The 24270-nt window shown below is 42.2% G+C and overlaps 1 long non-coding RNA gene across 1 annotated transcript in view; it reads right to left on the bottom strand.

Moving 5' to 3' along the window:
* Positions 1–3103: 3103 nt before the first annotated feature.
* LOC138565925 (uncharacterized) overlaps positions 3104–24270 on the bottom strand; it is a 71844-nt gene continuing 50677 nt past the window's right edge. The window contains exon 5 of the long non-coding RNA XR_011301710.1: positions 3104–3878. This is a non-coding gene — a long non-coding RNA (uncharacterized lncRNA). The remainder of the gene's footprint in view (positions 3879–24270) is intronic.

The raw sequence follows: 24270 nt of genomic DNA, 5'->3' as shown, positions 1-24270 counted from the left end.
TTGAATTAAAAGTCACTATAAATAGTGTTGATTCATATTTCTAAAAAAGGATTCTCCTTTATAGAGTCACGCTATGCCACATACCATAGTACCTGCTATATTTGTGGATCTTTATCTTATAATTGGCTTTCAATGGATTGCTTAGGTTCCTGTTACATTGGATGGGCCCCATCCGCTATCAGATGCAATAGCAAGCTAGCTTCACCACCACACTACAAGAGATAATTATGGTGGGATGGGTTTGGTGAAGGTATGGGTTACCTTATGATATGATAAGTAATTTATAACCCACCTGCACACAAGTAATACCCAGGATAGGCGTCAAACTAAACTGAGAAAATATCTCTGGGATGTCCCTATTGTTAGGAAAAGTGGCCAATGATACCACTAATACGCTGGCCCTAATGAACCATGAACAAGTAGTCTTGCACATTATGCACTCGCAAAATTGCATGGCCCTTGGTCTCACAGGGTGGAGTATGCACTTGGATTGGTTTTCAATATTGCACTTAGGGTCTTGACCATTTAAGTACTATATGCCATATAATGTATCACATCTGCGAGTCTGCAGCTGCCCTACATTGAGTAAACATTGATACAGGTTTGTCTTTCTGAGGTTGGCTTCTGGGTCAACCTGCTCTCTAGGGGCTTCCATAATTCATAGTGTTCTGATTTTGTATAGCAATCCTAATTGGTGTTTTTTGTCTTCCTGATTGCGAAATATGCACTCAGTTGCACCTGCAAAAATGTTACAATTTCAGTTATGATTGAAGAGAGATTAATGTTAATAAAACATTTGAAAAATGAGTAATGATTGTTATCCGGAAACGATGATTCATAACGTTGGAATTGTATGAGGCTGTTCTGAATGAGCCTCAGAGAGGGGTAACTGTGGAGTGAAAAACAGAAATTGACGAATAATATAACGTGGAGTGGCTATGGATCTGTCATAAAAGCGCAAGGCCCAACCAAGATGGAAACCATCTTGAACTCCGACACGTTAAGTCAAAGAAAAAAGTATCAATGCATGTTTATTATTCTGCCACGTTTGCACAATTAGAATCATAGACTGCTTCCCCACCATGCACCTAAGGAGAACACATACTGATAATGTATTCTGTGTTTGCATGTTTGCAAGTCAAGGCTTCAAAGCCAATTATGTTACTTCCCTGGCTCAGATTGTAAGTTTTGTCTATGCACTAACTGGTTAAAAATGTAGCTGTTTAATGACAAGGGCAATGTTTACTTCTATATGTATTTTCTTGGCTACATTTCTGCTCATTACGGAGTTGACTTTGGCAAAGGGGAACCTCACCAGCATATCCCCAATGCACACACCTACAAGACAAACACAGATGACTTGCCCAACAGGACTACTAAAACTACACTCAGCACTTGTTTGCAAAATACACCCACAACTACATGCCCAATGAAGCACCACTGAAATGAAATCCTACTCCCACATTACAAGATGTCACAAGACATCTCCACCCCTAGTAATAGCCCAAAACACTACTGATACATCCACCACCACTACTCACCCCTGCATGCATGCCTTCCAGGGTCACCCGGCCTATGCCTATGGGTAATATTTTCTCATCACTGTTGGAATTATTTTAGCGACTACGCCGTCAGGATTTAAAAATGGGGACAGCAGTCTTTTCCTCTACATATCTGGCCTTTTTAATCTAGGGGAAGGTCCTATAAATGGAGCCTCGGATCATCTTGTATGCTTATACGCAGCCTCAGATCATATAGTATGCTCATCCTCATATGCCAAAAACATCCTGACATTTACCATAAACACAGGGAGCATAACACGTCAAAGAGGGCCGTACTAAGCACTTTATTTTTCCCTACTCTGACAAGCATCTCTGCCACAGCTACAGTAAAAAAACTGAAATCCAAACACATTCCAGTATACACTCCCCCAATAACATCGACTGAACAAAGACAGAAAAAAGGCCCAACACAATATCAGGTTAAAAAAGAATGTAGTAATACAAAAAAAGCCCTCCTTTGGGACAAACCTATAGCATAAAGCATCGGGTCTTTCTGTTCTAAATAGTGCCAGGGCCTTTTCATATATTTCACCATCTAACACAGTCCCTAAGGAGGTCTCTCAGCATTTCTTCTGGCTTGTATCTTATTGTTGGTGGGATATAATATAATTTGCATTTATGTAGCGCTACAAACCCTCAGACATCTGTCTTGCTTTTGCTTGGTCACGTGGAGTACCTTAGACTTACATTTCCCCTGACCCTGGCAAAACAAGTTATTGGACTCAGCCAGGCAAGAAATCACACTTAGACTAATAGTTATAGTAAAGATAAAAATGACTCGTTATAGGCCCTTTATTTACTTTAGAATATATGAACTCAGCATACATAAACAAACATATGGTCAGTTATACAGAACCATATAAAGAAACGAAAAACAAAACCGTCTGACTATTCTCCATAAATTGGGAATACATGAAGTACAACAACAAAAACTAATTACTACAGCAGAAATACCAAAAATCCAAATCAAAGCAGAACGCAGTGCTTCAGGAATCCATGCAAATAATTCCTCCCACCAATTTCCATCCTGATCTTGTGTTACTCAGGAAACTAGATCCTTTATACCCTTGATATGCTTTTCAATAGATCAGGAATGGTCTCCCAGGTCGAAACAACACATTCCTTCCATAGATTCACAACCTAAATTATGTTTCAAAAACAAATAATCTATAGCTGCTCTGTTCTGCAAAATAGCTTTTCTAAAATTTCTATTATCTAGCAACAATTCGGTTAAAGCTTGAGAGGTCTCATTAACTCCTTTAACTACTAGACAAGCTAATTTAATAATGGTTTTATATCCCCCATCTGCTAAACCCCAAATCCTGAAAAATGGAAATGGCTAATGCTAACACTTCAGTTTCTGAGAGCAAATGAACATCAGAATTGCAGTCAGGTGACAGGACAGTATATGAAGCAGCACGTGTAGATTGCCTAACTGTAGGTTTCAAAGGGAACATCATTAAACCAAGACGTGCCAAAACACAGGGGCCACCTGAAATATTAGCAGGAATTTACGAATAAGGAAAATAACCAACCTGGGAGAAGTTTCACATGGTTTAGGTGGCTAGCAGTTGAAACAGTAAAGTTGCATAACATATCATTTGACACATCAACACAAACATTTTTAGATCTCATACAGAAGCGTTGCTCAAAATTGGTTCTTTTTCCATCCTTGTTTAAACGTAACAGTCGACACTTTCCAATGTGGGATGGATCACAAGTCATTTGATAACAGACATCCGCGGGTGCAATGTCATGGGTCATGATGCAGGTCATGTTCCTCCATTTGTGGTAAGTGTCAGCACAGAACTTACAATATTCAAAAACAGAAAAGGAATTCCTGGCATCCGAAGGATCAACCAAGGAATCATTATGCAAGACTCCAAATAACTCTTTCAAAATCAGGGCAGGCGTTGGAATAGCCACAAGGCATGTTGAAATCAGATTTGCAGAACTATGCACGTCTGTCAAACAGAAATGTGAAATGTTCAGAACTTGTTGGGCTAAATAAACCCATATATTTACAGGTTGCCTGACCAGGGCTGAATATCCATGATGCGAAAAGGACATTGAGATTTCAGAAGGGGGCAAACATAGGGCACTACATTGCTGCCCCCTCTGTTTTCTGAGTGCACCATGATAAGCTGCAACAGACGCATCCTCCGGCCCAAAACTGGTAGCAGGTGTATCAGTCTTCATCCAAATCCCTGATTCCAGCTGGAGAATAGAGACATCTGCCACATCCCCCGACATGTTCCCGGACCCTCCCAAAGATACTCCACCATGCCTCACACAGGCACTCAACATACTCAGGATCTAAAAAAAATCAGAATTCAAAAACAAGATATCAGTGAAGTACATCACTCGCGCAAATAACATTTGTCAGCGGGGATATGAGTACATTTTCTGTTCCCTGGTTCCATCACAAGAACCATCTGATCTTCCCCAGCTGCAATTACATCTGCCGGAACAGGCGGACCAGTAGGTTTTTCGACCCATACTTTGTCACCTGGCATCATTGCGTCTGATGAGCCAAAACCCTTGTCCCCACAAATTGTTAAGACCGTGGGTGGCTCTCCTTTCTTTACCATGGAGAGTTTTACAGGTACCAATATCAATTGGGTTACTCGATCCCCTTTATGTATCAGCAGCATATTCTCACTACTGTTAATGAGGATGACCTTAATCACACTTCTGCATTCACAATCCCTCCTACAACTTGAATGCCTTTTAGGGCTAATCCATATCTAGGGGCAATTAATCCCATATGTGCAGACAGAATTTTTACTCAAGTTCCTGTATGAATCACAGCAGTACCTCTTGGTTCAAGCCAATTTTTTTCCCTTGCATGCAAATCCAACCCAGCATATTCAGGAGTGGCACGATAAGGAGCTAATGCACCAGGAGAAACTTTGCAATACAACAGAGTTTCCATAGCTCTATTTGGTTTGATTTGTAAGGTTGGTGTTAACATGCGCATCAATGGAGTTTCAACGTTTGCAATGGGATGGTTATTTACGATTTGGACAGCTTCTAATACACGTTCTCGCCATCCTTTCAAAGTACCACCACCTGTCTTGCGCAATTGCTCTTTCAACAATCCATTCATTCTCTCAATTAATCCCGAAGCTTCAGGGTGATAAGGGATATGAAAAATCCATTTGATTTATTTTTCCTGCTAGTAATCCAGAACCACCTTCCCCTTAAAGTGGAACCCATTTTCACTTTGAATTTGTAGAGGGATACCATAATATACAGCCACTTGGTCTAACAATTTAATCGTGTTTAATTGGGTAGCTCTTTTACATGGCAACACCATTAGGTAACCAGAATATGTGTCCACAATAGTGCACGCATATTGACATCCCTTACTATTGGGCATAGGACCGATATAATCGAAATGCCAAATCTGTCCCAGGAATTTACCTCGCTTTAATTTACCATTAATTATGTGTGGAATAGGTTGTTGTTTCTGGTGTTGACACATAGGACATTGTAAGATTATTGTTTTTCCAATTTCTAACGGAATGCGAAAACCATTCGCAACGGATCATGAATCTGTATAAATATGACAACTCCCAGGCGTCTCTTGCTTCAACGCCTGATACACGGCACATAGCTCTACAAACTAGCTACTCTTCCCATTCCCTGAGGTGGTTAGCACCTTTTTCAATTTGGGATTGTACGCTACTGCTTTCCAGTGTCGATCGATTCCCACATATCTGACTGCGCCATCAGTAAACTATGCATGCTCGATTTGCTCATTTGATAATTCTCCATATGGGATCCCCCATTTAACTGGAGATTCATCAATACGCATCTCTCACTCTGACTCAAGGTCTAGTAATGAGACTCCTGCCACTTGTTCATGTAATTTTTCCACGCCACCCTTCCCAGGCTTGGCACAATCTTGAAGGTACCATTTCCAATTGATGATACTAGCCTCTTGTGCATGTCCAATTCGATGTGTCTTAGGGTAGCTCAATACCCATTGCATAACTGGTATTTCAGGCCGGATCAATACATCATGACTTACCGTCATTTGTTCTGTATCTATGAGTGCCCAGTAACATGTTAGTAACTGTTTTTCAAAGGGAGTATATCTGTCACCAGCATCGGGCAACTTTCTACTCCAAAATCTCAAGGGCACCTGTTTTCTGTCCTGTTTCTGCCATAAGCTCCAGTTGGCATAGGCATCCTGTACGGATACATTTAACTCCACCTCAACATCCCTCAATGGCCATAAATCACACACTTTCTGAATGGTTTCTTTGGCCAATTGGTACACTGTTTCTTGCTCCTCACCCCATTCAAAATTGATTTTTTTATGTGTCACTTTGTAAAGGGCCGCCAAAATCTGCCCCAAATGTGATATGTGCTGTCTCCAGAATCCAAAGGGCCCAATGAACTGTTGCGCTGGTTTCTTAGTCCTCGGAGTTAAAAACTTGAGGGTCTTTTGTTTTGCCTTTGCCACCATCTCACGGTGCCCATTATGCCATTGTATTGCTAGAAAAATCAGTTTCCGCCAGACCTTGGGTTTTGGTGTAATTGATCTCCCACCCCTTCTTACGCAATCCTTCCCTGATGAGATTTTTAAGTGCACTTGCACACTTTGCTCGTCCTTACCTTGAATCAATATGTCATCTATGTAATGCACAATTTGTACATCCGGTTTGCATGGAAATTTGTCTGAATGTTCTGCCACCAGATTGTTGGACAATGCATGTAGCCCATTGGAAAACTTTGAAATGTATACTGCCTCCCATTCCAAGAAAATCCAAACTGCTCTTGACATTCATCAGCAATTGGTACGGTGAAGAAGGCGTTAGCCAAGTCCAGCACCGCATACCAAATTCCCTCAAATCTTTGTACATTTCCTACCAAGGTTACTGCATCCGGTACTAGCAGAAAAGTGTGTTTATATCAACAATAATCATCAGTCATTCTGTAGCTACCGTCTGGTTTTTTGATGGGCCAGATCGGATTGTTCCAAGCCGTGGTTACTGAACACAACACACCGACTTCAACATACCCTTTGATGGTTTCTGAAATTTCCTTCTGCCCCCCCACCCCCGGGGATTCAATATTGTTTCATGGACACTCTTTTAGTGGCTATCGGAACCTGCACCAGGGGCCTCGTCAATTGTCTGACAATCACGGGTGTATAAGTGAAAGCACTCAGCCCAAACAGGTAAAGTTTACCTCCTAATCCGAGGTTTAACCCTCCAAAAAATATCAAATCCAATAATATATTCAGGAAGGGGAACAATTAATACTTGATAAGTGTCTCTTCTTTTCATATTGATTTTAGTTTGGACTGCAGAGGTCTCTTTGCCTCCCAATCCAGTAATCATAAAATGTCTTTCCTTAAATCTGGAAGGATTTCCATGCATCAATGAGGCCTCTGCCCCGGTATCAATTAAGGCTCGCATCTCTTGTGTATTTCCCGATTGCCAAAATAATGTCACTTTTACATGAGGACGTCTGTCCACCTTAATGTGGGCTGTTGTTAACAGAGTTTGTCCCTCATCCTATTCGTATTTAGAGTGCATGTATTTAGATCCCCTTTCCACCATTGCACTCACTATCTTCTTTAAGTCTGCATAGGTTGCCTGAGAAGGCACAGACCTGTCGGAATACTCATTGTCTCCCCCTTCTGGAGATGGTCCAAAAGGACCCTGCTCCTTTTTCGGCTTATGTACTTCCTGCCGCTTCACTTGTTTGTGACACTCCTTCCCATCTAGGCCCCGGTTTTTATACAATTGGTACATTTCCCGCGTTTCAATCCCATCAATATCATCCCATGGTAGACCATGCTTCAGTAAAGCCAGAAACATGTCCTTTCTGGATACGTGAGAATCTCGTCTGTCAAACCTCTTCCCAGGAGTGCGTCTTTCACTTCGCCCCTCCCTCTCCCTCTCTCTAGGTCGTTCCTCTGGTCTTTCCCATTCTCAGATCTGCCAATTGTCTAATGGCATCCACCACTTCATCAGTTATTTTACCAGTCATTCCCACCAATAGGGTCATCATGATGTTTTTATATGCTGGAGGGGCAGTTGGAATAAGGGTGTTTCTAGCAGAAACTGATAGGTTTACCAACCCCATATGCTCCGGAGTGTCTACATGAATGGCTTCTTTCATAGCATGTTCCCTAACTCTTTGAATAGCCTCTTTCAACGTGTACCATTTGTTCTCCTCCATTGGCCAATCTGACGTAATCGGGTACTTGTAGTTACACCCCTGGGCTGCTAACTGTAAGAGAGACATTTGCCCATCATCCCCGTTTGCATCACAAGGAGGGCTGCACATAGGGTCTCCTATATCTGGACTTCCTGCATTAAGAGTAGGAACCTAGCAGAATCTGTTGCATCTACTAGGAGACCCGTTACCCCTCCATCCAATAATCTAACCCTCCAGGCTACTAGTAAAGATTCACCAGCCCTCTGTTTCAATCGGTTAATTATCTCTCCAATCTCCTGTTGTGAGTAATCCTCAAGTGCGGTCATTTCCACAACACCTCCTCCCGGATTCATTGGATGATGGCCCATCCTTCTACGTAATATCGGTTTAACAGTTACCTGTTTAAGGGCAGGTTCCGACTTGGGTACAACCTCTGGTTCAGCACCACTTTCAGTACTAGTACTATCGAATACATCTCTAACCCACTGATTGGGGTCCCAATCCATACCTGCGAAAGCAATCACAGTTGCTACCTTACGAGAATTTACCCTTGCTCGTCTTTTCTGATATTTGTAGCAAGCAACCCTCACCGCAGCTCATTCAGCCACTGCTTGATATTTGTCTGCCTTATCATGATACAATTTCCTTTGGAGCAGCTGCATCAACGCAATTTGTTTTTCAGCAGCCAGTTCCTTTTCCAGTTTTTCAACACTCGCCTGAAACTCCATTCTGTTGATGCATCTTCTGAGAAGCATGTAACAGAATCCAACCCCTTCTTTCAAGAGCTGAACACTCTTTTCCCTTCTCCACTGACACTTGTTGCAGGCATTTTGCCACTTCGTCCGGACTTGCTTCTCCTATACTTGTGTCCCAGGTCTCACGCAACCCCACACCACATGCCGAAGTTTGTGCGACTTTATCATATGGGCTCTTATTCCATCCTGGGATAGTTACCTCGGGACAGTCTCTGACGGATATTTCAGCTCCCTATCGTTTTTGCACACATACACCTATATATATATATGTATATATATATTTGTTTCTTTCAACACCAAGGAGAAAGAGAAAAAAATATATATCTTTTTTGCCATTCGGAGTCCAAAACTTTAACTCAATTATTTAGCAGGATTCTTTGGCATCATATCAGCACAAAGCCCTGCTCACAGCATCAAAATGTCTTGCTTTTGCTTGGCCACGTGAGGAGAACCTTAGACTTATGCTTCCCCTGACCCTGACAAAACAAATTATTGGACCCAGACAGGCAGGAAATCACACTTCGACTAATAGTTATAGTAAAGAGAAAAATGGCTCGTTATAGGCCCTTTATTCACTTAGAATATATGAACTCAGCATACATAAACAAACATATGGTCAGTTATACAGAAACAAAGAAAAACAAAAGGTCATCACTGTTAGTAAAGTAGCAGAAGACACCTTCATCACGGCCACTACGACACTGCTTAGTCCCAAAGCAGGTAGGGAAAGAGATCACTCGTACTAACGGGGTCTGGAGCGGAACGTCCTCCCTCTCAGTGAGACTGCATCACCCGGGGGTCCAAAATCGAACTGACTTTTTACAGAGGAATACCCTCTTCTCTTTATGAGGGCATGTCCCCGTCCTTCTCAGTTACGATTGCCCTCGACCGAAGAGCATATCACAAGTCGAAGAGGCAGAGAGTGGAAAAAACCAGCCAAAAGTGGAAAAACCCAGCATCCCTCTCCTCGCATTCATTCCCAGAACCCCTTATCATTGCACCTGCAGAGTGCTCCGACTCCCTCTCAAATTCGTCCTTCAGCGGACAATACAATAACTACTCTCCACCGTAAGTCCACAAAGCAACAATATTTATGTAGTTATATGACCTTACTCTGCTTTCGCTACTGAAATGCTAGTTTACTTTATGAAGCCCACGGAGATGCAGGCTTTTACTAGGGTGATGGGAGATGAGTGTCCAAGATGGTTGCGCACGGACGCCATGTTGTTTTAGCTCACATTTCACATAAGCATTACAGCATCTGAGCGCTGCTTTTTATTTACCCACAGTGCTCATTTATCAACCTCGGAAGGATGAAAAGCTGAGTTTGGCCCTGCCGGGATTCAAACCTGCGTCGACAGGCTTTGCACTGATGTCAAAGCGAGCACTCTACTCGCTGTGCTATCTGACCTGCAATAATGTGGATATATGAGCACCATCACACCACCTGGTAGTTTGTGTTATTGTTTACTCCACAAGCTGCAGATAAAACTGTAGCTTCTCGGTTGATAGAGCCAACTCTCAGTTTCCACAGGTGCATTTCAGAGGGCCCTGTCACTTCCCTTTCCTAGAGTCTTGATGTCTTCCACATCTCTGCTCCACCTCTGGTCCTGCTCCTCCTCGACAACATGCCAGGTGCTTATTTTGACTACCAACATGGGTTAACCCATTCATACTGGGGTCCCACTTCTAGCCCTTTATTTCAACCAAGCATGACCTCTCCTTCCTTCCTGATCTTGCTAGATATGACCTTGCCAGTCTCCTTCAACCGCTTAGGATACCTACCAACCACCTCCTGATGACTTCCACTAACCATTACGTGATGACTTCCAGCCTCCAGCTCTTGATTACTTCCACTCTCCACCTCCTGATGATCTCCCCTTAATTTCTTCCCTCTGACGACTTTGTTCCCTTGAGTCTCCAAGCAAAATCTCTCTCTGGTCTTCCATCTCCACCTTCAAACCACATCAATTTCATGCTGCCTTCTCTTTCTCCAAATACCTTCCCCAGTATGCTGGAACCTGGGATTTTTATACCCTGTGGATCCCTCTTCATTTTAATAATTATGTTTTAGCATTTTTAACAGGCTGGACCCCAGGGATTAGTCCTGCTTGATTTCTACATTTAAACAGTATTGTGCTTTGTCTACTTGATTCGCTGAGTGGTGAGTGGAAAGCAGCCTTAAAGAGTTGGTCTGCATTTTGATTATTTAATCATGTGAGTGTATGCGCCTTAGGTCCTGCTGGGCGCAGTGGAGCCACATTTGAAGTGGGGCCCCTGGTAAGGAGGCTCAACCTCCCTCTGGAATACTGAACTTTTTACTGCGTGAGGTTTTGCACCCCTTTCCAATGCCCTTGAAGAGCCAGCAATAATGTTATCCGTATGTGGAGATCCCTTTCCCAATGAAGGAGGGCTAAATAAGGGCAACTAGGGTATGCTCCCCAAATCACCCCGGGATCCATCTTTCACTAGCTCTGCTTGGTCCCTGGCCCATTTACTCCGCCCTATGGAGGCTCCAATAGTGCGGCAGGGGACTTTATATCAGCACCTTCTAAAAACCAGACCATTCCATAACAGGTCTCAATACACAGAGCATTAATTCTTCTTAAACCGACTGAAAATTATACTAGCCCTTAACAGGTCTTGCAAAACACAGATGATTATTTCATCCATGCATCTAATAACAATATGGCTGACCATAAAAGGACATGGCAAAATGCAAAGGATAGGGAAACAAATGAAGAGTGGAAAACTTTAGAGGTAGTAGTCAATGTGCCTTTCCCCAGGGATCACAGCATCATAGTATCCAAAAAGGAACAGGAGGGGAACGTTTTTCTGGCACCATCTAACAGGTTTGAATCTTCAGTTTCCCCCGATAAATATGAGAACTCATACCGAGATAACTTTTGGAAGGGACAAAAGAAGGAAGAAATATTTACTGCAGCAACAACCCCCTATAATTCCCAGGAGTTGGAGATACCAGAAACATCCAGGGATGGCCAACCATGCATTAACACTCCCGTAATAGGAGCTGGAGATATTCCATCACTCTACCCCCATCTCCTATCCGAGACCATAAATTCCCCCTCAAACCTTTTCCATCTTCTGTATCCAGGTATCTCGAATGCGGATAATAAACAGAAAAGGGGCAGTTAAGACGACCCACCCCAATAACAAGAGACACAAAAGAGCAAATGCAAAAATCAATACATGTGTACCAGAGGCAACCAAAATACCCATATATAAAGTCCCCGTTATGATTAAGAATAAAGAAATTCTGGCCAAATTAGACAAAGGGAGCAAGGGATGTGCCATCCGTCCCGAAATAATACCTCTACGAGGGGTAAGAACCTCAAGGAGAAAAGTCAAATCTGCCCATAGACCCACAAGAAAATACCCCCCAAGTAACATATAAGCCACCATTTTAGGGGAGGAGGTACAAGTCCCGGTGGCAGTGATACCTAACCTACCAGCCCCACTAATCATAGGTAGAAGCCTTCACCAGGTTTCGAAAATTGGGTATCACAAATCATCCAGGCGGACATTAATATAGGATCCACAGATATAACCCAAGCATATACAGAGACCTTGAAACGACTTAGGTCGTCACACCACGGGAAATCCTTCCTTATGTACACCTGGGATGAGACCGGGATAATTGTAGATCTACCAATCTAGGATTGGGAAACCCAGGTTGAAAAAGTATTTTAGGGCAACAATCCCCTTCCTCAAAACACTAGGGAAAACCCTTTACGGCAGGCCAGAAGGAAAGGTATGTGACAAATCGGATATGGGTTGTTTGACTGAAAATAAAATGACCTACTGCCGAATTGATCTAATTTATTTGGTTCAATTTGTTTTTGACCTACTGTGAGGGGAGACCCCGCACGACCTCCGACTCCCCCCACCTTAACCTATTCCCTTACCCCACCCCACATCTATTTTTGCATTAAAATATACCAATTGGCTTATCAAATTCGACCAAGAAAACGCAGTCAATCCCGAGTAGGCCAATTTGGCATTAGATCAAATTGGGTAACTGACAAATCTGAGGATGTCGTCCCTTCTCACTTGGGGAGGGGGAGACCTTTCCCATGGAGCCAGGGCTGTGCATTTACTGTACAATAGTCCCCTTGGGGGTGGTGCACCAGGGGAGGATTGCATGGGGAAAGAAACCCCTGATAATACACCACCATCCCTCACACACACACACTCCCCCCTGATCATTTCACTTCTGGACCAGTCCCCTGGGATGTGGAATGCGATGAGGAAGAATCGGAACTACCTAGATTGAGCCTCGCTAACAAGTACTGAGGCAAAGAAGATCCTATTCTACCCAAGGGAGAGTTCTGAGATTGATACTGAGATGATGAGGAGGAACGGAACCCAACACTGAAGATTATTCTGAAGAACCATAATGAGCAATCTAGTGTTTGCCGGCTGCTCATTGGTTCAAACAGAGTAGAAAAGGAGGAAAGACTGAGGAAGCAGTTGTTAAGCCTTCCCTGGAGGAGCAGGAATCCTGTGCTCTAACAGAAGGGGCTGTGGACCACTGTACTACCCAGAGAGAGGGGGACCCTTGAACCCCAGCAGCCAGTGGAGAACTGAGACAAGCTGGAGTCTCTCTCACAGGGGGAACCAAGAAGACCAGTGTGCCTCCCACAGAGGGGGGAACCCTTGAGTGCCAGAAGTGTACAAAGGACTAGCCAAAGCAGCAGACTCTCTCCCTCAGCTGGGATGAAAGAGAGGGAGCGGTCCTCAAGGAGCAATCTGGTGAGCCATGCAGCAGCAAAACAGACGAGAGCAAGCAGGAGGAAAACCACAAATGGAGGTGGAGAACCCGAACACGGTCTAGGAAGCAATGACTCCTAGGGTTGCTTCCGAGTAAAACCTCTGGGCTTTCAGAGCACCGGAAAAGCAGGCATTAGAGAGGCGCACCACCGGGGAGAAGCAGACATCTGCAACGCTGCTGCAGACTGCGATGAAGCCCCAAACACTACCAGAGCCTTAAGAGCCACAGCAGCTGCTCGGTCGTGAAACCCTGGTACCTACCAGAAGGAAGCAAACAGATACCCGGTTTACCAGGGAGGTGCCGGAGGTCCGGGTGATCAACGTGGTGAAGGGGGAAGCTGGAACAAGAGGGTCTGGGACCCTGGGAATGAAGTGTGAGTCTGGGACCCGCACCCCTATGAGAAATAGAAACAAAAGGCAATCTGAATATTTTGAGTCTGGGACCCACACTTAAATGAGAAACTGAAACAAAACCAATCAGAATATTGCAGGTCTGGGACCCACACCCTAAAAGAGATAGTCCACACTGGGACTACTGCTTAGCAGGAGAGTAAACTAAGCAGCTCTGAATATTCCGAGTCTGGGACTCACACCCAAAGAGGGACAGTACATAAAAGTACGAATGGCAGGAAAATACACCAAGCCGTTTTTCAATATTACGAGTCTGGGCCCAAATGAGGAGCTCACGAAAGGATAACTGCTTGGCAGGAGAGTGAACCACGCAGTTATAAATATTGGAAGTATGGGACTTGCACCCAAAAGAGGGACGGTCCATGAGAAGACAATTGCTTGGCAGGGGAGTAAAGCAAGCCATTCTGAATACTGCAGGTCTGGGACTTGCACCCAAAATAAGTGAAGAATACATTGTAAAAATGAATCCTGCTCTTGGCAAAAGGAGTGTGCGAAGTTTGTGAGATAAATAGGAGAAACATAAGGAGCATATTCTTGTGAACTGCCTCCTGACATTTGTATAAGCAAGTATAGGCTTGAGAGGCCCCAAAAGAAGAGAAACACCAGAAGAAGGAATCTTGGGGAAAGGATTACGACCCTAAACTTGGAATCCTACAGTTTTAAACATTCCTTTATTGTTACCAGTTGTGAGTACCAGAGAGACTGGGATCTTTTCTGTTTGTTCAATCTACAAAGAACACTTTACTTTAGGAAGAGATCATCCTTCCACAGTTGGTTTAAGTTATTAGTGTTAAGTAGGTTTTTTGAGACACAACAGTGACAGACTTTATTGTTTTGGACATTCTGACAATTTCCTTAGTTTTCCTAGAGGCAGGGAAACCCTTCTTAGCTTTAGGGACAGAGAAGCATTTGTCCAACCCTTTTTAATATAACAAACGTTTCTGCCCCAAAACATGCCACCATTGTGTCCGAGCCTTACTTCTGCATGCTCTCATTACATATATAAATATATAACACCTCTCACTCTGAATATGACACAAAGGATGTATTTATTACATGGACCTTTTGGTAATTACCACTCTATAGATGAGTTATCTGGTTTAGGGTGATGTTAATGCATGTGATTTCATCGCATGCAAAAGCTGCGAAAATGAAACATTTGTATATTTCACAAAATCCTAAAATGTACATATATTTATTTTCATTTGGCTGTCGGTTTCACAGTCGTTGGAGGAGCACTTCTCAATCCAAGAGGAAATCAGGAAACCAAAGTGAGAAGAATTATTCCGCTTTATTTAAAGTTCCATAAAAGTCATTGCACATTCTCATGGCAAAAAAGAGTCATCAAAAACCACTCACATTGTGGTCCCCCCAAGGTGACTGGCGTATAGGAGATGGAGTCTACGCGTTTCGCGGTCTTCTGTCCGCTTGTTCACAACTAGTGACCCAAACACTGTTGTGGGTTAAAATACCCCATGTGACATGTGATTAAACATAAAAAGAGGACTACCCCGTGTGTCTGTGTCAAACCGAGTCGGCCATTTTGGAACGGGTCTGTTGATTAAGTGGATTTATCAAACCTATGCTGCTGCCTGATATTTCATGTGAGTGCTCTTTATTCTCTTCTTGTACATCTGTGTGGCAGTTGTACATTTTGGACTTCCCTTAGGTATGGCGCCAATAATTAACGTTAAGTTTGTATATTATAACGTAGTGCTCGTCGCAACACTACCAGCAGGTAGTGCGGAACACTGAGTGTAGCCATGCATCTTCTTATCATAGATTTAAAATTGCATCGGTTACTGAGGAGCAAAGTGCTGACAGTAGTATAATATTACTTAGCAAGTCTAAAATGCATGTTATTGGCAGCATAATTGTAAAGTGCATACTGCGCATAAAACTCAATTTCGAGCATCTCTCACAATGCCTACAGTTATAATTATAAACTGAGGCAGCTATTCTTCTCAATAGACACCATTTGACCTCCGGTCTACATATACATATAACTTGTTAATCGGTTTAAAGTGCAATGTGCTAGCAGCAATATCTAAGGTGCTATTTATATTTTAATTTAAAAAAATGCATGTGCCTTAATTCTAGCCAATAACAAGTATTAAAATCAGTATACAGACTCCCAATGGTAAAGGGTATTTAAAAATCCTCTTGCTATGAGTCACATGTCTCACCAATTTAAAAACAATCTCTATAATCAATGTGTCCTGGATCAAACAAACCCATCAAATCCCAAAAAAGTGAATAAAATATCATAGTTTTTGCTGTCATACTGATACTGGAGAAGAGAAAATATGGAGAATCATAACGATTCAAGATAACCCTTATTTTTGTCTTAAGTCCGCGTAGACAGACAACTATATCATTATTAACAATCAGACCCACAGATAGTGTCTCAGGAGGAAAATAGATAGTAAGTATATCACTACTTTTCACAATTTAACAGATTAACAGATATACGTTTGGGTTCATCGGCTGATGATACAGCGATAATGACATTATACTTGTTAGAACATCAGCCCAAAAACGTATATAATTCTTTGTCTGTATTGTGCCCGCTAGGTGTTTTACTCTCAAAGTCTAAAATACAGCAGGTTTCTTTCTGTTGAAGTTTTTTCTCTCGGATCATTGTCTATCCTGTGTATACCAAAAAAGTTAAAACTATTCATTTTACCCTTGTAGTAATCACTAAAGTGCTTGGCCATGGGGTAGTTTGGGTCTTTATGTTGGATTGCCCCTACATGTTGCTGAATACGGATCTTCAATTTACACTTAGTGCTCCCAATGTACCATTTCTGTCATGCACATGCCAGTACTTATACTACGAACTCTGTTTCGCATTTAATTCTCTCCTGGATAGTGATTGAATTACCCAAAACTGGGTGCTCATAGGAAGCACAGTTTTCAGCGAATTTGCAAATATTGCACCTTGTGCATTTGCGAAAGCCTGGCTTCTGTGTTGTTAGCCACATTTCTTTTTCGGGTGGTCCATCCCATGCCATGAAACTTTGAACCAGATTGTCTCTCAAGGACTGATTCCGTTTAAAACTTATCTCAGGATTCATTTTCAAGCTTTTTGCCAAGTCTTTATCTGCCAGTAGGATCCTCCAGTGTCTCCGCAATATGCGTCTTATTTCTGGAGCCTCGTTATCAAACGTCAGGAGCATTCTCGTAGTTTCTTTCTCATTGATCGATTCAACTGGCTTACGTGATCCTGTGAGGAGCTCTAATCTATCTTGTTTTCTGGCTTTAACATATGCCTTCTCTATAACTTTCTTGGGGTAACATTGTTCAAGAAAACCACTTGCTGCTGTCCCGATCATATGCTACTAGGGTGGAGCTGTTGCGTCTGATTCTTATAAACTCCCCATATGGGATACTCCAAATCAGGTTTCTGGAGTGCCCACTAGTTGCACGTAGGGGGGTATTTGTTCCTGTGGGTTTCCTATGCAATTTAGTTGTTAAGGTCTGGTCCACAATCCTCAAATTATCATCAAAGAAAGGTTAAAAAGGTTCGACTTTGTGTTTCTGTAAACCTCAAGTTGTTCTTATTATCATTGAGAAGTTTCACAAAGTCTACCAAGCTTTTTCAGACTCTTTCCAAATTATAAAAAGATCGTCGATGTATCTCAACCACAATACGACGTCTTCCGTAAATGTTCGATTTTGGTCCGACCATACATCTGTTGCTTCCCACGCCCCCATTGTCAGGTTTGCATAGGATGGGCAAATGTTGTGGCCATCGCGGTGCCTTGCACCTGTCTGAAATACTCGTTATTGAATAAGAACACATTGTTTGTAAGACATAAGTTGATCATCTCGAGAACCATCTGTGTATGTTCCAGGTAATTCAAAGATTTAGTGTTTAGGAAGCTTTTGCATGCACTGATGCCGTATTCATGCCCTATGGACGTGTATAAAGAAACAACATCCATTGTGGCCAATATGTAGTTTGAATCCCAGGGTATATTGTCAATGCATGTAAGAAGGTCTGTTGTGTCTTTCAGATAGGATGGAAGGGATGATACGAAGGGAAAGAGTACCTCATCTATGTATCTTGACATGTTCTCAAATGTTAAACCTATAGATGAGACTATTGGCCTCCCCGGAAGTTTCTTAATGTCCTTGTGTATCTTCGGGAGAAAGTATATTGTGGGGATGACTGATTTTGGAGTTGAGAGGAACTTGCAGTTGTCTTCTGATAGAATGCCCTTCTTTTCCCATCTCGCAAGGAAATCTTTCACTATGTTCTCCAATTCCTGACTCGGGTTGTTTGTCACTCTCTCGCAGCATTTCTTATCATTGAGCTGTTTGTATGCCCCGTTTATATAATCATCTTTGTCCATAAGGATGATATTACGTCCTTTGTCTGAGGGCTTAATAATGCCGGTATCAAGGGTCTGTAGTTCTTTCAGCGCTGTCCTGTCCGCAACCGATAAGTTTTCTTTAGATTTAGATCTTTGCTTTCTCCTGAATTTCTTTAGGTCTTCAATCACGAGTGTTTGGAATGCTTCGATATTGTTCCCCAAGTTATTTATTGGATTAAATTTAGATTTTTGCTTTAACTTGCTCTTCATTGTCCAGTCTGTTCTTATATTAAGTTCTTCTAGGTTAATTGTTGTTTGCTCTAGATTAATGTCAAATTCTATTTCTTTTTTGAGATCGATCAGATTCGCTAGTGCCTCAAGGTCATTAATGGTTATTTCAGTTTTTCTGCCTTCTTTTAATGGCTTTTTCATCGTACTTTGATTGATAGCAAAACATTTCTTTAGGTGTAATTGTCGCACAAAGTGATCAAAATCGATTTGAGTTTGTACATAGTTGAAAGGGGCAGTGGGGCAGAAATTGAAACCCAAGCGTAGAACCTTTTCTTGTTGTGCAGTCAGAATATGTTTGGACAGATTGATGATCTTCAGGCTGTCTTCCTTCTTTAGACTTTCTCTTTCCCAGAGTGCAGCAATCTGTCCGGGATAGTGCTCGCTGCTTTGGTTGCCCCTCTGCCCCCTCCTCATTTTCCTCGGCCACCTCCCTCGATTTTGGTAACGTCCTCTTGTTTGTTTTTGTTTTTTCCCATCTTGGTGTAGGAGTCTCATCGCGTCTACAAAATGTAAACATATTGATGGTTCTTCATTCTCGCTTGCTGTAGCATCTGATTCGGATGTAGAGGATTCTGTGTTAGCCTCTGTTTCGTTATTCACAGTTGGTGCCCCTGGTTTGGGCACCTGTCTTAATTGATCGAATCTTCGAGCAAACGTGTAGACGCTGCCTCTTTCATAATGTTCTTTGTCGCGCAAAAATGTGTGCCGTTTACGTTGTTTTATCTCATCTTCATACCCTTTGAGGCTTTATTCCATATTCGTTTTTAGTTTCTTGCCATCCTCGCTCTCGGGTATCATGGTCAGTTTATTTTCCACCTCTTCAATCTTTTCCAATATCTTCAAATGATCGGCCCCTGCGTATTTGACTACGAGTTGGAGAAAAGTCCTTGAACATGTATTTGTTGCCTCGCTCCACTCATTGAGCATTGCGGGGTCCTGTTCTTCAAATGAAGGAATGGTTAGGATCCTCAATCCTCGTGGGATCCTTCCTACTTCAATGTAGTTTCTCAGGGAGTGCTCCTCCCACCATTTACTCACTTCCTTCTTTTGTAATTTCTCCAATTCTTTAAATAGTCCGATCTCAGTATTATCTTCTGTAGCTTTCACATTATTGGGGGCTGTTTTGTTTGATTTAAGTGTTTCATTAAAGAGAGAGACAGCTTGTGCTATTCGCATTGCTTCTTTGTTCGCCTGGGAGCTGGCCATGATTGTGCAGTGGAAAAATTGGTTTCCTCTGATGTCTCAGTGTTCAGACATATAATTCACAACTTTTGGAAGATAGGACACTTTGTGCACATGAATGGATATCCTGCGCGTGTGGTGAATAAACAGGATTGCATTATTCTAGTATGCACATAATAGGTTTGAAATTGAAGGTGTGGCCATGGCCATACACTCACCCGGCTCCGTGTCCTCGCCTGTTCAGAGCAGACGTCTCTACTTTGCTATTCCGCGTGTCGCAACGGTCCCGTCCAACACGGTGTAACCACAGAATGAGCATGCAATCTGAGCTGCAGCGGGACCTTCGTCTTGTTCATATATATATTACACAGCCACAAAGTTGCTGTTTCCATAGGAAGAGCACTTTTTGGGCGGCTTATAACTTCGTTCCCCCTGAACGAATCCTCACCAAACTTTGCAAAAAAAGTATATGGGCCACTCTGAATTATTTCGCAAAGCTTGGTGGTGTTTGGTCCAGGGGGGGAAATTTACAGGGGGGTCCCAAAACGTCTTTTTTTCCCATAGAGTGAATGGGGGAAAAACTTTGCACATGCCAAACCGTTGGACGGATTTTCACCAAATTTGTGGCAGGAGGAGGACCTTGGTCCCGAAAGCGTGCTTCTGTAAATTTGATGCCAATTCGTCCAGTAGTTTTCTTTAAAACGACCAAAAAGTATGTCTCAAAAAATTAGTGATATCTATGTCTGCTCTGCGGTCACACATCCCTGTTCGCTCCGCGGACAAGATACCGATTGGCTAAGGGGCTCGCGTCATGACTGCCGACACGCGACATGTCCGCTGATTGCATGGAGTGAGGCGTGATGTGCGTCAGATTGTTTGGATGCACCCGACATCTTGGATCTGCCGACAGCGCGGTGGCGATCAGAGGCGAAATGCTGTTTCGGAAAGTGTTTTGGTGTGTCAGAGTGCTTGGGGAGGTTCAGAGAGTTAGAGATGGGCGAAATCCTGTATCTAATGATGTATTTGCAATGCCCGCCCTGTCCGGGATATTTGTAATTACTGAAAATGAGGGGTCTCATAAGGATAGTACTTCCGTCAGTGCTGTGCACAGGCAACTTGAAACTGTTCAAAGGACAGGCGTGGTGTTAGCGAATATTAAAATTGAGTACATGCCGTAGTTAAAATTTTTGTTTCTATGGGTCTGGTACTGATTTATAAGCCGCCATGGGTGTGATTTGCTGCGGTGGTTGTGGCCAGGGCCTAGAGGCTTGGGTGCATGGCCGTAGGCCATACTCCTAAGACTCTAGGCCCTGGCCACAACCACTGCAGCATATCACAGCAATGGATACACCCGTAGTATCGCATATCGATCAGGTGGTTTTGGGGAGGAACTAGAGTCTTGGGTGCATGGCCAAAGCCCATGCATCCAAGAACAAAGTTATAAGCACTGGAGTTATAAGCCACCCTGGGTTTCATATACTGCACACCCGTACATTTGAATATCTATGGCCATAACCCAAGACCAAATTTATACATAGTGAAGTTACAAACCACAATGGGTGTGATATGCTGTGGTGGTTGTAGCCAGGACCTAGAGTCTTGGGTGCATGGCCGAAGACCACGCACCCACGAACAAAGTTATAAGCACTGACGTTATAAGCCAACATGGGTTTCATATAGTGCAAGCCCATAGATTCGATTATCTATGGCCATACACCCAATACTCTAGGCCCTGGCTACAACCACTGCAGCATATCACAGCTATAGATACACCCGTAGTATCAAACATCGATCAGGTGGTTGTGGGGAGGGCCTAGAGTCGTGGGTGCATGGCCGAACGCCATGCACCCAAGACCAAAGTTATACGTAGTGAAGTTATAAGCCACAATGGGTGTGATATGCTGTGGTGGTTGTGGGCAGGATGTAGAGTTTTGGGTGCATGGCCGCAGGCCATAGGCCATACACCCAAGACTCTAGGCCCTGCCCACAACCACTGCAGCATATCACATTCCTACATCACTCTCATACAATCGAATATCTATCTGGTAGGTGTGGGCAGGGCCTAGAGTCCTGGGTGCAAATTGAGTGTATGCTGCAGTTAAAATGTTTCCAAAGGCCATGCACCCAAGACTGAAGTTATAAGCACTGAAGCACTGAAGTTATAAGTCAGCATGGGTGTGATGTGGTGCGGTGGTTGTGTGCACGACCTAGAGGTGCATGGCTGTAGGCCATGCACCCAAGACCAGAGTTATAAGCAGTGAAGTTATAAGCCACCATGGTTTTGATATGCTGCAGTGGTTGTGGGAAGGACCTACAGTCTTGGTTGCATGGCCGCAGGGTGTAGGCCGTAGGTTATACATCCAAGACTCTAGGCCCTGCCTACAGCCACTGCACATATTACTGCCATAGATCAGACTTATAGATTTGATTATGTATGAAATGTGTGAAATTATACTTAATACTTAATTTGTTGAGATTCGATATATTTCTTACATGAGTTTAGTACTTGGAGGAAATATTCTTTTTTAATTTCTGTGATAAAAGAAAAGAGCATGTTAGTGTTTGTATTTTATAAAGACTTATTACATTGTATAATAGACATTTTAGCTTTTTTTTATCCTCATATTTAGTTTACAAACCAGTGTACTGTGCATTTTGCTCAGTTTCTGTGTTTGTTTTTCAAATCATTGGGTCTGGGGGGAAAAAATCCTTGTCGGATTAAAAAAAACCTTTCTTTGTTATGCTACAAAGTATTTAATTGTTTCCTTTGGGTGTTCACTTGTTGTTTCTGATTAATGTTCTGTATGTTTGCTTGTTACATATTTTTTAAACAGTTCAATACCTGTTGGCATATTCTAACTGTGTATTTTTTGTTACGAATCAGTGGTATTCATTTATATGTGTGGTTGTTATACAATCTTCAGCAGTTAGATACCTGTTGGCCTATTCTAACTGTTTATAGTCTTTTAATTGAATTTTTGTTAATGTTGAAGTACACATTAGTTATTAAATTTTGGCTTTAAGAAGATTAAATACGCATTTGTAAGATTTGCTGGTAATCTCTGCTTTAGAGTAATGCTACTATCATTACATTCGAACCGTCCACATTTCTTTTTAATATATGCAGTGTAGTGACCTGCATTGGTTGTGGCTCCTGTGTGGTAGATTATACCTATTGTTGTGAAGGTTTTCTTACCAAGTGACACTTGACCGTGTGTGAATCCAGTCAGCTTGCAGTTGTTTTTGGTACCATCTGCATTGTAACGTAGAAGCATTAGTATTATGTAGTTACTATGTGTTTGTATCAGTAAGGTGGAGCGATTATGTGAATTGCAGATAGTACATAATGTGCTATGGTTCGCATTTTGTAGAAGTTGCTGAAATGGAATGGATTCACAATTAGGTATGGATACATACACAAATCGCTCATTAGGGATTTGTTCCTGTGTCACATTGTTACAGAGAGTGCATGTATGTTTACACATGTATGAAATCTGGAACATTTCATTTATAAGTATGTTTTTGTTTTCGAGTACTTGTAGTGAGTACATTAGAAATTCTTGTGGATCTTCTTGTGAGTTTATAGAGAATCTCACCATTCCAGCACACTAGTCCAATACTGGTCTTATTCCGTGAACACTATACTTGTTGTCAGGATTATTTGTTGCATTTCTATGAAGGACTAACATTTGCAAACACAATTGTTCTGTACTGTGCAAGTAAATGTTGTTAACAATCAGTGGCAATTGAAATAGAATATTCATTGCTACATTTGCGTAGCAACTTACACCAGTTTCATTTGAAAATTTGAATGGACCAGATAGTTCTGTGTCCGATGGCTTTTTTCAGAGATTCTGTTCCTTGTTTGAATAAGTACTTGATTTACTTTTACTAATAGGTTCTTCTTTGCTTGTGGTAATTGATGAAGTATTAGCTTCTTTTGTTTTCTCTGAAGGAGTTGCAGTCAGATCCTGTTGCATTTCTGTTTGAATTAGTTTTCTTTTACAACGTTTTCCTTTTTCTGGAACAGGATATGATTTCAGATGGGGTGTAGAGTGAACGCAGTCTATTGTATTCTAAAATGCAAGGAATATCAGCGTTCACTTTACTTGCATCAAAGTTGATTAGAAATAGACTGTCAAGTGTACGTAAGCGTGATAGCGCTACGTAGCTCATGCCTTCTTTAAAGACTGTGTTTCCAATATCTATCAATGCTTTGTCTAGGGTAAAACCTTGGGATTTATGAATGGTGACTGCATATGCAAGAGTTAGAGAAAATTGTTCTCTACGTACATACATGTCTTTGAAGAGAAGGAATCAAGCTGTTGAGCGCCCTACCCTTTTTACTTCTGAAAGTTTGTCAAAGAGAATATTGACAAACTGAATGTTGTTGTCACATGGATATGTTTGAAAGCCAACAACTGGACCCAGTGCCCCATTAACTAGTCCTTGCTCCACGTCAAGGTTACGTTTAAGCATTATTCTACAATTTAAGGATAATTTTAATATTTTTTCCAACCCAGCTGTGTTGGAGATTGAATTTTCTAAGGTATTTAGTCTTGTTGTGGCTTGCTGACACATGGGTAGTGTCATACCTTGTACGTCCAGTTTGTCTGTGGAGCAAATTTCAATTATTAGTTGCATTCCTTTTTTTAACATTGTCTCATTGAGTTTGAAACAGCTTGCAAGAGTTGGCATTAAGGCCATACAATTGACATTTTTGTGCGCTAATTGTTCCATAACATCAGTAGGACATGCGTTATCGCCAGAAAGTGCATG

This window comes from Ambystoma mexicanum, chromosome 2p (assembly GCF_040938575.1).
Source record: "Ambystoma mexicanum isolate Mex_15411 chromosome 2p, UKY_AmexF1_1, whole genome shotgun sequence".
NCBI classification, from domain to species: Eukaryota; Metazoa; Chordata; class Amphibia; order Caudata; family Ambystomatidae; genus Ambystoma; species Ambystoma mexicanum.
The sequence above is the reverse complement of the archived record's forward strand: the minus strand, read 5'-3'. Positions and strand labels throughout refer to the sequence as shown.